The sequence below is a fragment of the Haliotis rufescens genome, unplaced genomic scaffold (assembly GCF_023055435.1).
Source record: "Haliotis rufescens isolate VD_foot unplaced genomic scaffold, xgHalRufe1.0.p SCAF_13, whole genome shotgun sequence".
Classification (NCBI taxonomy): domain Eukaryota; kingdom Metazoa; phylum Mollusca; class Gastropoda; order Lepetellida; family Haliotidae; genus Haliotis; species Haliotis rufescens.
The window spans coordinates 17,250,365-17,264,625 of record NW_025963813.1 but is presented as its reverse complement, the minus strand read 5'-3'; positions in this window follow the sequence as shown (position 1 = coordinate 17,264,625).

Sequence of the window (14,261 nt, the reverse complement as noted above, 5' to 3'; positions counted from 1 at the left end):
TTCTTCAATAAATCACATTCCCTGTCACATCATTGTTTGTTTTCTTTACCTGGTCTTATTTCTCCCGTCATATTTACTTTCTTGTTTGTAAACAATAGTAACGTAGCGCAAACAACGTTGCATATGAGTGTGGCAAGATCATTATTCCATGGTATTCAAAAGAGTTGAACACACCTGAGCTGGTACACAGATAATGTGTTCTCTGGAATCGAGTTGGGTTCAACGCTGCTTTTAACACCATTCCAGTTTATCACGGCGTGTCAGCTTAATGTCGGTTTGTTGGTTGGTTGGTTGGTTGTTTAACGCCGCAATTAGCAATATTCCAGCTATATGACGGCGGTCTGTAAATAATCGAGTCTGGACCAGACAATCCAGTGATTGATATCATGAGCATCGATCCACGCAATTGGGATACGATGAAATGCATCAACCAAGTCAGCGAGCCTCACCACCCGACCCCGTTGGTCACCTCTTACGCTTAATGTGGGAGGAAAGCCCGAAGTGATGCGGGTCTCAGAAGTTTGGTGAAACCCACAAGCACGAGTATGGTGCTTACAAACCTAAAAACATAATTTGGGCGAACCGGGGATCGAACCCACAATCATAAGTTTCTGGCATGCTCTGCACAGCGAATTGCGACGCTTTAGGCGACTGGGACCATTTTATAGATAAGCGTTATTATATTTATAAGAAATATGTAGCCCGTTGGTTCAGAATAGTTCTACATGTTTACAGTTTTTTACAGTGTTGTCACTTCCCACTCGAATCCGTCTATGTGTGATTTTGCATCAACATGTAAATGTGAAATGTAGATTATGCAATGAATTTAATGAGATCCTCCAACACATTGTCAGTGGATGCCCAGCTTTGGCACAAAAACAGTATCTTAAGCGACATAATGGAGTGGCTCGATCATTTTATTACCGTCTTCGCCATGCTTGTGGTCTTGAAACAGAGGCCCATCCACGGTACGACATCAGAATCTGTTGAGGGCGTCTTGGAAAATGATAAATACAAAAATCCTTGGAATAGGCCCGTATACAGCCTCAGACCTATCCAGGTAAACAAACCTGATCTTGTCCTTTTTTATAAATCCAATGAAATTATTTTTGTTATTGAATTTTTCTGTCCCTTTTGACACTAATGTGATTAACAAGATTCAGGAAAAACATGGCAAAAATGTAGACCTCGCTTTAGAAATATCACGTTTGTATCCCAAGTACCAAGTTGTCCGACACCCCATTGTTCTCGGTGCCTTAGGTCTGGTACCTCCCAATCTGTTGACTGACATTGGGAGAGGACCCGGGTTTGCTACCAGGAATACAGCCTTTCTAACAATCTTGGTAATGCAGAAGGCTGCAGTGTTGCGGAGTCTTCACATTCTCCGAAAAGTTCTGGGTGGGTTTGACAAGGCAGCGCTTCCTGGGAGAAGTCCCATTCGCTGTCTGGGCTGCGTGTAGAGGGGACAATGATGAGGAGCCTAACCAGCCTGACAGTGCCAGGATCACCCAAACACTCTTTGCTGCATTTTTTATTTTAATCTGTAAATAATAATGCGGACCTCGCTTTCGAAATGTCACGCTTACATCCCAAGTACCAAGTTGTCCGCCCCCCCCATTGTTCTCGGTGCCTTAGGTTTGGTACCTCCCAATCTGTTGACTGACCATTGGAGAGTACCCGGGTTTGCTACCAGGAATACAGCCCTTCTGACAATCTGGGTAATGCAGAAGGCAAGTGTTAGGGAGTCTTCACATTTTCCGGAAAGTTCTGGGTGGGTTTGACAAGGCAGCGCTTACTGGGAGAAGTCCCATTCGCTGTCTGGGCTGCGGGTAGAAGGGACAAGGGGCCTCAGCTGATTGATCACCCAAACCCTCTTTGCTGCATTTTTGATTTTAATCTGTATTATTATTTTAATAATAATAATAATTATATACATGCATGGAACTCAAGAACTTTTTACCATAACAATGGTGTACAATATATCCCCAATAAATATCCCTCTTCTGTGAGAACAAATTTGTTGTTTAATGTTAAACAGTTCCTTTTGACAACACGGAAAGCCAGTTCTATTTACTCCAAATGGCAAGATCCACAGGTATGTTCAATCCGTGTTGCATAGACCTTTTGGTAACAAAACCTGACATGATGAATAAATTGTTTTTTTTTATGACAATGGCCCTTTTCTCTTCTTACAACGTCAAACAATATCTTCAAATGCGATTATTCAATTGCATGTGTTAAATTGACTTACGTGTTAATTGCTCCAGAGAATATTAGTCAATACATAAAATGCTCTCAGCGAAAAGGTTTTCGAGGAAAATAACCGTATTAGAACAGAATCATGTCTTTGATTAACCCGGCTCTTCTTAATTATGTAGGGGCGGTCGGGTAGCCTAGTGGTTAAAGCGTTCGCTCGTCACGCCAAAGACCCGGGTTTGATTCCCGACATGGGTATAAAGTGTGAAACCCATTTGTGGTGTCCCCCGCCGTGATATTGCTGGAATATCGCTTAAAGCGGCGTTAAACCATACTCACTCATTCACTCTTAAATATATTGTAGGAAAGCAAGAATTATATTTTTGTTAGTTTCAGTTTGTTTGTTTTTTCATTTGGGACGGTAAATACGCATCACGATAAGAATTCAATTACTGAAATGTTTCCAAGCATAATTTATTTCTCTTTAAATTTAAAAGGTATCTACATTTATACAAGAAAACTAATTTATTGACAATCTTCTTTTCTACTGTGGGCGTTATTATAGCTTGTGACATATACATACAAACGTGTAACAGCGAATAATCTCTATACAAAAAACTGTTAATGTGAGATTTGTTTAGATGTGTTCAAGAGTTCTATTTCCATAACTATTTCCAAACAAAATGACTTCAAAGAAATAGCTAGATATTTCACTACCATAAAACCGTCGATTTCAAGATGAAGATGGTCGTTTGCTTCGTGCGATACATTTTGCTTGTATTCTGAAGCAAAAAAGCACATTAATTAGATGTTTCACAAAATAAAGGTTAAAGAAAACGAAGGCGAACATGTTCAAGTTAATCTCTTGCGAGTACTATTACAACTATTATCCAGATGTAATGCAAGCAAAGGCATTGATGTCTAAAGTAGGTGAAATTGGAAACACCGACAGATGGTCTACAAAGTCATTTAGATGATATAAAGGAACATAAAGTGTTATCATTTTGTGATCAAAGAGACACATATTTCAATACAGTTCACCATACAAATCTAATATACACAAGATGCAAACGTGCAGCTTATGCACATGCATATTCAAATTTATAATCGAATCTATAGGAAATGAATAAATGAAGCAATGAATGAATGAATGACTGAATGTTGTTGAGAGCTGCACATACATGTAGATGCACATGTTAAGTTTGTATTTATAGTACCTTCTTTAATTTCAGAGATGTATACATGGACATGGAGGAACGTAGAGTAAATTCCTCACTTTTAGAGGGTGCTTTTACGGTCGCCATTTCCTTATTCACAATATATTTATTATTATTTACGTACTTTTGAAAACTCCAAACCGTTGACAGTTATTTGGCAATGGGGGTAAATAAATAAGAGAAAACAACTCCAATAACCATACGACTATTGTACGATCCCGACTATATCATAAGCATGTACTTTGTGTTTGTGAATGAAATCAAATAATGATTCTTTGTGTTCGCGAAAAGGTGAGCGAATCCTGCCCCAACGGTGCACCCGTCACAAACACATGCAAAGGTAAGTCATTGTTCGCCTGAAAACAATATGGTCAAAATAGGGAACTGGATCGGACATCATTTTGGTCATTGGCCTCACATTTGGAAATATCCTCAACATGTCTACCGTAAAAACCTTTCAAAAGCTTTACGGCCTTGAATGTTCTTACCCTAATCATACAACATTTGTCTGTGTTCTTTGTGTTGTTCTAAAAACGTAACATGAAGCGAAATTCCTTTGATATCAATCAGTATAAAAAACACAACATTTAGTGAAGTTAGAATATATCAGTTACTTATGAAACACATTCAACTAAGCAGGTTGTCACCAAAAGCAAGGTGAGACATGTAACAAACGAATAGATGCATGTCAGGACAAGGCATCGACAAGAGTGATATCATTCATCCATTATTTTAAAATTCAAAGTGTGGAATCAATCAAAGCAACTCACATAAGTCTGCTAAAGGTACGCATTATGGGACATCCTGGCATTTATCTTCACAAGCCAGTTCATCTCACACAGATAATACATTTCTAAACGCGCATGACGCCATTAATGCATTGCACATCTCCGTATTGAAATGTTCTCCTCTCTGTTAACTTTTTCACCTGACTTTCGGTAAATGCAAGACCCTCTTTAAACATGCGCATTAAGTGGAGTCCCGTGGAGCAGGTGTTATTAACAGATGCTTAATGTTTTTAATACGAGATATAAATTGAAATCTAAATTCGATGCAAAAGGAAAGTTATTTTTTGTGAGCGTCTCTATGCGCTTCTACGGAAAGGCTAATCCAGTTCTAATGAGTCTGTAACTTTTGAAGATGTTCCTTCGTCAAATAACTAATGATAAAGTTGGAGTTATTAAGATTGTGTTGGCGTCACAAACACGCTAACTGCCAACTAGTTTGAAATTTGTTTTCGTTTCAAGTGGAAAACATTCTACAGGATTCCGGTTGAATATCAGCTACATTTCGTCGTTAGAAAGCATTATTTCCCAAGCCCAACTTGGTTAAGTTGTCTTTAAGTCAGATCAAAGCAGTCCGGTGTAATATATGTAATCTTGTTTTGACAGAAATCTGATTTATCTTTCTAAAGGCAATTCAAGGTTTCACATTTCACTTTGACTCTTCGATTACGAATTCGAATTAAGATGAATTGAATTTTTTATCGTATTATAGAAATGGAGCTGCAATTTACATTTGGGATGGAATGTTACACATCCATGTATATATTGTATTGTATATTAGAGTGCGTTGTTCCTTCATCCAGAAACATCTTTGTTCAAATGCGATCTGCTTAGGATTATCCAACTTGACCTATTTGAGGCGGTGTTCGTTGGATTAAACCTTTTATTTGTATGTTCGAAAAGACATGTTGTGAAATAGTGTCGGTAGAGCAGCGTGCAAAACTAGAAAGAGCGGCCGCCACACCTACAACACGGTTCGATTCATATTCACTCACTCACCTAACTGTATAATTCACAATACTGTTTGGGGATTTGAGATTTGACGCTGGCCAGTTCATCAGAATGTTTGTTCGCGTCATCAGAGTTTATGTGAAGTTATTCTGCAGGGTTAACATATGTGATATGTGACGCGATGAGAGCAATATTATCGTGAGTAAATTCTTCAGAAGATTTTCAAATGAAAATAAAAATGTCAAATATTTTCACATTAGCTAAGGTGTGGATATCTTTGTGTAGAAGAAATAATTCTTTGAATGCATATTCATAGGCACAGTAGCTTCATGACTTGTTAAAGGTTTTCAGTTTTGTAATCTTGACGTTTGCAGAATCACAGAAAAATTGAGATTACATTGTAGTAATGCCAGTCTATCCAGTTAAATATCAATGTAGTCTTTATTTAAGCGACATGGCTTCTCCAGTTTCTAATGTAAGTAATAGCGGCATGCACTGATCTGCACGTTTCAATGATGCAACAAGGACAGGGCAATTACTGAATGTAATACTGCTTCCACGAGTTATCGATTGATTTTGAAATCAATGTAAAATGAATTTAAGTTTGCTTCTACTTCAAACTACTCGTCGTGAAAGGAATTGGTTTAATTCGGTGATGTTATTCCAAATTAATCTTTTGGTCTGAGAAGACGTTAACTTGGATGAACTGCAACGATGTAAGTAATCCTGCTTGGATTTCAGTGGAACAAACCAAAGGCTTTTTTGACATTTACATGTTTCAATGGAAACATGGAAGTCTTCGATGCATATTTTGTCTGTATGCTGTTTTGTAAAGCATTCTATACTTTCAGTTGAAATTAGGTGTCTGAGGAGCAACAACTCGCGAGCCTCCTTAGCTACCAGGATCCGCAGGTAGGCTCGATTATGATCATTGGGTTTGTCAGTCCTTGTTAGCGTGGGTTTCTCAGATGCAAACGCCTTCTACATGCCTCGCTTCGCGCTATATTTCCACAAGAAAGATGTATAGTGGTGTGTATTGTTTCGAAATAAAGTGCACATATTCTTGGTGTCTCGTAGACCCTCCAACTGAGATGCGGTGAGATAAAATAGGGTTTAACGTCGCGTTCCAGATGGTTGTACTCATATAGCGACTTGCATGCACGTGTGTGTGTGTGTGTGTGTGTGTGTGTGTGTGTGTGTGTGTGTGTGTGTGTGTGTGTGTGTGTCTGTGGCTGTTTGTACTAAACTTGTGGTCAAAAGAAAGTATACACCCATGTTTGATGGTAAAAACAATGGAAACAAACAAGGGAATGTTATTCAATGACGGTGTATTCGCTAATAGGGTCACATGCGATAGTCCATGCACAATTTCAGAGCGAAACTCAAAACAGGTGACGTGCTCATGACGTTTACATGAACATTGGGTAACCATACCTGGTACGCTCAGTAACGAGTATGACAACCGTGAGCACCTTTGCACGCCTCACGACTCGCCACCTCATTGATGTTGTCAGCCGACTGAGGACGTAATTGGGAATCCGATTCCATTCAATTCTTAAAGCGTCGGCAAGCTGTTGCTGGTTTGCTGTAGGGTGTGGACGTCTTTGGATCTGACGCTTCAAATGATCCCACAAGTGTTCAATTTATTTCAAGTCAGGTGAAAGTGTTGGCCACGGAAGAACGTTGACGTTGTTCGTATTCAAGAAGTCCTGGACGGGCCTTGCAGTGTGTGTTCTAGCGTTGTCATGCTGCAGTGTTCCCTGTGTTGTTGGCGAAGGAATGGAGGCACCAAGGGTTGAAGAACATCATCTCCGTATCGCTGGCCGTTGAGGTTGCCACGGATGATAACATCATTGTGCAACAACTGAAACCTGTTTTCATCAAAGAAAAGCACTCTCTGCCAATCACGGACATGACAACGTCCTACTGTCCTGGCCCATTGCAGTCTTGGACGTCGATGTTCCCGGGTCAATGCCATTCCACGGAAGGGATGGCGAGCTCTAATACCTGCGTCACGTAGACGTCGTAGCACCATGCATCGACTGATACGGTGTCCTAACGCGTTTCTGCCGCATGGATGATGAGCGATCCTCACAGGAAAGCTGGCCTTGACGTGATGAAAATGCGTGAGAGATCCGAAAAGACGCTCCTGTTATATTGTCTTACCAGCAACTTGAAAATTCCACGTAATGCCCTCATCACATTACCGTCTTTGGTATACTGAACCGGAAGTTCACAACACTAGCACCTAATAATAGTAGCTTCCTGACGACTAATCACTGTCCTAACACAATGCAATGAGGGTCTACCGAATCTCAACAGAAACAATGCAACACAGCCATAACAACTGTCCAACAGTATTAAATGCCATATAACACTGTGTATTTTATTGCGCTAGGTTTACGTGTTAACTGTAACATTAGTTATATGACTGGGATATTGACGATGCAACGTTAAATTTAAATTCTTGTCAATTTGAGTCGTCTTAATCTATGATTCTGGCTAAAGTACTAACGAAATACCACGAATTAAGCAGCAAAACATAGAAAACAAACGCACCAGCAGACAAAATAAAACCTGACACGCCATGCTGAAACTGATATAACTACATTTCAATACGGTCACTACCAAATGTTATTGATTCATGGTATACGTAAATGGTAATAGACGACAACAAACACACTCAGCCATTTTGCATTGAAGAAACATGAGACAAACTGAATGCTGTATTCGTTGTGTCTATTGTTATAATTTGTCACATGCTTTGATAGCGCAGACAGGAAATTTCATTTTTTTATTTCTATAAATCTGTCTATATATGTTTATTTTTTGTTATCTGAATATGCAACTTTCGTGTGCATTTCCGAAAAAAGAAAGCAGCAGCTTATAAAGAACTGATCAAGTGTTATATGATTGTAATCAATCGATTGAATTGCACCTATAGTCATTTGACATCTAACTGTAACAGATGAAACACTTGAATTCATCCCGTTTTGATTTTCAATGGAAAATGAAGGCGATGTAAATGAAATGAAATTGTTAACTCGTGCATCGAGATGACATAAAGGGACATGAATTGTTTGCATATGACACAGTGGAACACAAAAATCCAGTATACACACTATGTAAACGTACGACAAATATACACCGTGACCAAATATATGCAAATGCATAATCGAATGAGTGAATTTTGTTTAACGCCGGTCAGCAATTTTCCAGTTCTAAAAGTGTCTCTGCAGCCTGTCAATAAGCGAATCTGGACTAGGCAAACCAGTGGCCGAAGACATGAGCAGCGGCCCACGTCGTTGGGGTACAATCACACACAAACAGCAAAGTCATCAGCACTCTTTTGTCTATTGTTACGACAGACCTTCGGTACTGAGAAGTTGTTCTTGCCCGGAATCCCTATAACAGCTCCAGGACAAATGGTGCACATGCTCGTGTAAGTAAATGTATGATAAGTTACATATCTAGTAAAAGTACCCTCTTTCGGGGTTATATATCAGTACCGTCAAAAGTGCCTTCCCTATTTACAATGACGTTTAAATTAATTTTGAAAACTCGAAACAGGGAAATTGCGTCGGGTTTTGGTCAAAAAAATAAACCAGTTTGCGGATTCATGTTTTGGTTTGGACAGGGGCGATAACCGCTATTGGAGGGTATTATGCGAAAAGCGGGCGGGTGGCGTGATATTTGAAAGTGTGCATCACTGTGAATGTCAAACTCATGTACGACTGTTATCAACGAAATTTGTAAGTAATACATAGCATTTACATGTGTGATATATGTGTTTGAGAAAGTGTACTTTCGTATAATATCTGTTTGTAGCCTGAACAGTTTGAGAGTTTAGTCATTGTGTTGTGCACATGTTATTACCGTATTTACCGCGTTTTGAGCGAGTTAGAAATGTGACAAGCCGTGTTTCGTACTTGAAAGTAGGTTGTTTTGTATGCTTCCATCTTGAACCTGCTCCTCACTCCACACTGCTGATAGTTACCAGCGCAACACTGTGAACTTACACCATATGCTTCAATTCGAAAACTCACTGTTTGGAGGAATCTTGTAACAGAACAAAGCAGTGTAGGGAAAAATGGCAGTATCTAACGTTTATGAACTTTGATACTTACAAAACTAAACAAATGTTCTTTGTGTTGCTCCAAAGACATAACATGAATCACAAGATTGTATGTCTTGTGAAAGGAAAATACTTTTGCCCTTTGTCATCATTGTCGAGTGTGATCAATTTGTTATTGCAGAACTTCCAGTAGAATCTCTTTGATATTGATCAGTATCTGAACACAGTATTTAGATAATACATTTCGGAACACCAAGAACACCGTTAATGCATCATTGATCACCATATTGAAATGTCGTCAGTACTGTTTAACTTCATCAACTAACTTCCTCCGAATGCAAGACCCCTCTTAATATTTGATACTGAGTGGGATCCCGTGGTGCATGTGGTATTAGGAGGTGTTTAATGCTTTTACGGACAACATATAAATCTATATTCGATGCAAAGGGGAAGTAAGTTTTTTGTGAAAGTCACTGTGCGCTTCTACGGAAAGGCCAATCCTGTTCTAATGAGTGTGTAATATGTGAACTCGTTCCCTCGTCAAATAGCTAATGATAACGTTGAAGTTATCAAGGCTGCGTCGGTGTCACAAACACCTCACTGTGATACCTATTTTGGAATTTGTTTCCGTTTCAAGTTGAAGACAGTCTGCGGGATACAGTTTGAATATTGCCTTATATTAGCTTTATTTCTTTGTAGAAACATAATATTAAAAAAAAACACCATTTGGATTAGTAATCATATAGTTCGATGAAAGCAGTACGGTTTTTATCTTTTTGAAAGACAAATCTTATTAAAACTTTTAAAGGCAATTTACGATACACTTTGACTCATCTCTGCCAGTGTCGAAAATATAGACGGATAAAGGAAACGGATATTAGAATATATAATAGCTACATGAACACATCTCCTCGTTAATCTGGTTTGGATTTGTTCAGTTTAAACCTATTTTAGACAGTGTTAGGAATCCTTAAAGTTTTATATGTTATTCGTGCAATAGGGACGGTTGTACATCATAGAGTCTGTACACTCCGGTCGTCATACGTGCAGCGCAGGTTCGAATCCACATCGGTAATGTACATGTGCCGATGTGAGCCCATTGCTGGAATATTCCTAGGTCGTCCCTCACTCGGTTGGACAATCTTACCTGTGCTCTCCGTGGTGCTGTAAGGTGCTTTGAAGAAGAAATCATCGCATGCATATTAGTGGAACACCAGCTTCATTACTGGTTATAGGTTTCCTGAAGCTCTTTAAACATGACGTTTGCAGAAGCACAGCTGGGTTGGGATTACATTGCGGTAATGCAAATCAGTCAACTGAAATATCAATGTAGACTTTAATTTAGCAATATGGCGTCTCCAGCTTCGATTGTAGGGAATAGCGGCAGGCACTGAACTGCATATTTCAGCGATGTAAACAGGTCATGGCAATTACCTGAATGGACTGCAGCTTAAAGGCGTTTTCGATTCATTTTGAAATCAATGAAACATGAATAGAAGTTTGCTTCTACTTCAAACTACTCGTCGTGGAATAAATGGTTGAATTCGGTAATGTTATTCCAACTTGTCCTTCTGATCTGAGAAGACGTAAATTTGGAAGAACTGTAACGATGTCAGCAATCTAGCGTCAACACATTTGACCAAACCAGAATCTCATTGTTTGCATTTACATGTTACAGCCTTAAATTTATATTTCTTTTGTATAGGTTGTTTGGTTGTTATTTGTTGTGATGCATTCATCAAGATTCCAGCTGTATGAGAAACGTTAAACGCCGTCGGGGTCCGATGACAAGCCTTGAACGTATCGACTTACGATCAGCATTGGTTGCTGGTGACCAACTATGATCATAACCCGGAATACCCTTACTTTGTGCTTTATTCCCACATTAAGTAAGTCCACTGATGTAAGTCCACCGACCCCCCCATCTACCACAAGTCCTCTATCCAACTGCAAAAAGAGAAAGGGTTGCTACGTATTTTATTGCGCTTGGTATACGGATTAACTGTACCAATGGTTACATGCCAGCTGTATTGACTATATGCGAACTGAAATTGGAACACACAGCGTTCGTGACAACTTCAATTTACTATAAAGTGACATGCGTCACTGCAGGTTTTCTTACAAGAATAAGTAATAGAAGTTCACCTTTTTTGTAAAAATGCTTACCACGTGTTGATAATAACTGTCTGTAAGACAAAATCCAATTTTTCCATCAATTTAAAAAAACCCCGCAATTAGCTATTTCCCTCAATTTTAACGTGCAGTGAGGTTACTATGCAGTGAAGTTATAATCTAAAGGACGTTAAGGCCCTGCTCTCATTTACTATTTACGCCTATCGTTAACAGGGAATAAATTCCTATTCATAACGTCGTTTACTTAACGATTTAATTCTCAGTTGCAGTGCTTCCTATTGGCTATAGATTGACTGACATTGATTCGTTAAAGGATTCCCGACACACCAGAGGTCAAGTTGAGCAACACAAAAAATAGCTTTAACCTGATGCGTCGTGCTATGATTGACAAACTGTTCAAAGTAGTGTCTGTCACATGTCATAATCATAGTATACAATAATGGACACATATCCTTAGCACATATACATAATCATGATTACAGTTTATCAATTTGGCATTGTATAAGAATGGGAATACAGGTTGTGTCTAAAATTATTATGTTTCGCATGTTTTTGTATGGGTAGAAAAGAGATACGCTTACCTAATGAATCACCCGAACATGTGCTTCTTATTATGAAAAGAGCCAGTGATGAAAATAAACATTTTGTAAGCGGTCGGCATGTCACTCGTTTTCAGCCATTCCTCAGATTTTTGAAGCACAGCTTAAGCATATCTATCGTGTCTGACAATGATGATTTTAGTTAAATGGAAACAAAATACAAGAATATGACACAATTAAGAAACCTTAAAAATATGTCATATTCAAAGAAAAGAAAATACCAATTATTGATTCATGCAGTCGGCAAACTACAAAGAATCCATAAAAAGGACAACAGAAACTACAAAATACCCAGCCTTATTCAAAATGCAAGAACAGAATATAATTTAATAACAAATCTAAACGAAATATGTAAATTGACCAACTAAACTACACATGAGCTAGGCGATACCAATGTCATCGGATAGTATAAACATTTGACAACAAATAAAGAAGATATTGGTGTGTTGTGATTTAAATTTACTAACAAAAACATCATGGTAACACAGGTACAGTAACTGTTTTTGACCTTAGACAATTCCTCAAAAAAGTATGGAGCTGCAGGATTATGTAAACGAGTAACGTTTGATATTTCATGTGAAAATGTTCCTTAAAGTCTCCACTTGACATGACACGTGAAACAGATCAGTAGCTGGCATAACCGCCATGTGCCGGGATGACGCATTCAATCCTATGCCCCCAGTCAGACGTTGGATGTGTTGATGGGTCAACAACAACCACTCCTGATGCAATGCTGCTTCCAATTGGCGTAAATCTTGTACAGGAGGATCTCGTGCCTGTATGCTCCGCCCCAGAATATCCCAAACATGTTCAAGGGGGTTCAAATCTGGGCTCATTGCCGGCAAGGGTAGAGTCGTTATTGCATTGGACCTCATGTAATCCACGACTCAATGCGAACGATGAGGCCTGGCATTGTCATCCATGTACTGAGGAGGTCGAGGAGCAAGAGGGTAATTGTCAAAATGAGGAACGACGACAGGCCTCAAAACGTCCAAGGTATACTGAGTCCCTGTTAAGTTGCCCTTTATGGTGACCAAATCCAACCTGCAATCATTAGATATACACCCCAAAACCATTACCGAACCCCGCCGTATACAACAGCCGGTTTAATGTTACTGGGGATGTAGGCCATGTTCCGGTGCCTCCAAACTCTTGTTCTTCCATCAGTGACGTTGAGCAGAAAGCGACTTTCGTCTGACTAGTGGATCCGTCTCCAAGTTCTCAGATTCCACTTCTGTCACGCAATACACCATGCTAAACGAGCAGCTTTGTGGTGATCTCTCAACAAAGGGACGCTTTATTACTCGTCCAGCCCTGTCCTGCTGCATTCAGTCGGTTCCTTACGGTTCTGGTGCTAAAACGACGATTGTGCAACCACAGCTGTTTCAGACCACTATTTTTAAAAAAGGGTTCTCGGCGTATGAGACGAAGAAGGTCCCTGTCTTCGCGATGTGTCGTCATAGGAGGTCTTCCGGATCTGGGACGGTCTGGGCATGTTTCTCGACTAAACGGCTTGTGATGACACCCAAAATTCCGAACAATGGCATTACAAGACATTCCAGCGTTATGCATGCCAATTATTTGCCATCTTGTTTCGTTTGATAATCGCCTTCGTGCCATGGTCACGCAATGTCATGGAATAACTGTTTAAAACCGAGCTTAAGAAAGCAATGTTAACGTTTGGATATACTGCTTTTAGAGATACTCGAGGGTAGCATTCTGCACGGGCATACCATCCATGGCACGCGAGCTTCATCTAGAGAAAACAATTTTTTTCCCGTATTTACATTTTTCATGACTGTTACAAATATTGGGACCAAACAATAATGAAATTTATCAGGGTGTGCTTTACCTTTTTCTTTGTGTATATCTGCTCAAATGCGGTTTTATTTGTTCCCCGACCAGTGGATCCGTTTGCATTCCAGTTATCACTCTCTGCTCCCTAGGGAGCATACAATACACGACTATTTCAAAAAAGATAATTAAAATGCAGACATCACTATGTATGTGACTTATATCACGGCGTGTCAGCTTAATGTTGGAGGAAAGCCCGATAGTGATACAGTACAGGTCTTACACATTTACTATTTTGTTTGAACCCACGAGAAAGGGTTTTGAGCTGACAGACCTTGAAAGGTAACAGAACCCCACGATCCTAGGTTACTGGCGTGCAACTCTGCACAGCAAATTGCGACGCCTGAGACGACTGGTCTAGGGTGTCCTCTGCTATGACTTGAAGAGACCAGTGTTATACATTTGCAAGATTGCAAGTCATTCTGTAGGATTAAGCAAAGCTGAGGTTTCA